This window comes from Penaeus monodon, chromosome 19 (genome assembly GCF_015228065.2).
Source record: "Penaeus monodon isolate SGIC_2016 chromosome 19, NSTDA_Pmon_1, whole genome shotgun sequence".
NCBI lineage: Eukaryota > Metazoa > Arthropoda > Malacostraca > Decapoda > Penaeidae > Penaeus > Penaeus monodon.
Genome location: NC_051404.1, coordinates 29,383,596 through 29,384,747, shown reverse-complemented (window position 1 = coordinate 29,384,747; position 1,152 = coordinate 29,383,596).

Below are 1,152 nucleotides of genomic sequence, written 5' to 3'. Positions count from 1 at the left end.
CAGCTATTCACAAACGATGCCACTTTACAATAAAATAATGAGTCTATCAATGAATCAATGTTACGCGGGACAAACACTTGCCATGTTTATTTCTAAGAAGGCAAGGTGCCATATTTAACATTACTGTAGTAGAACTAAAGATAAACATCATAATACATAATAATCGTATTGTAGACAAACCTATCAGTAGGTGTGCGTTGTTGGAACTTAAGAGAGTGTTACTGCAGCAAATAAAAGGTTGATTTAAGCAAAAGTGCTTTAAATTGCAAGAAGTATAGATACAGCCAATCCGCAAGCTCAGGTTATAGAGAAAACAACGAAGATGGGTTTTGGGTGTTTAAATGCTGTTATAGTAAGAAAAAAAAAGGAAAATAATCTCTTGAGACGAGAATAACGAGAATTTAGCAGAGATTTCTAACGGAAAAGACCATGCAAAAAAAGGAAAAATAGGCTACAAATAAAAACAGGTAAAATCGTCCCAGGGCATATGAAGACAGGAAGAAAAATCCCTTCTTTCACCTTATCATAGAATGAGAATAAAGAATGATTCCCACCACACATTCAAAATAAATCACATTAATAAACGAAAATCTTACAAAAAGGCGTCAACGGTAAGAAAAATTTGCATGAAGGTAGACGAAGCAGCCGACATTTGTATGATATTATGAGCTTTCCAAGACGATCCCAAACTTGCAGGCAGGTATATATTTTCACACTCTTCAAGATTATAACCATTATTACAGTTGGGAGGTCTGCTCTGGTACAGGAAGGCATACAGAGATATAACTATCGTGATTGTTACTGATGAGGGACGAACATTTGGCTCACGTTAGATGCAGGTAATTAAATCAAAGTTGTCATAGTAACAGTGCGCAGTGAAGCAATTACTATTGTTGGTGTTGGCAATGTAAGAGAATGTTGAACCAATATGTAGATGTATAGATGGGATGGATACAGAAAAAAATAGTAAGAACATTAAAAGTTAAACCGTGATGCTTTTTTTACATTCATGTAAAGGGCTCGTTAATTTCTATGACACTCATTCAGAATTATTTACTGGCACATCTAATCTATTGTTTATGTGGTGAAGATGCTACACGGATCAAAGTATAAAAGAAGAAATTCAACAAGATATCTTACACGTTACAGATT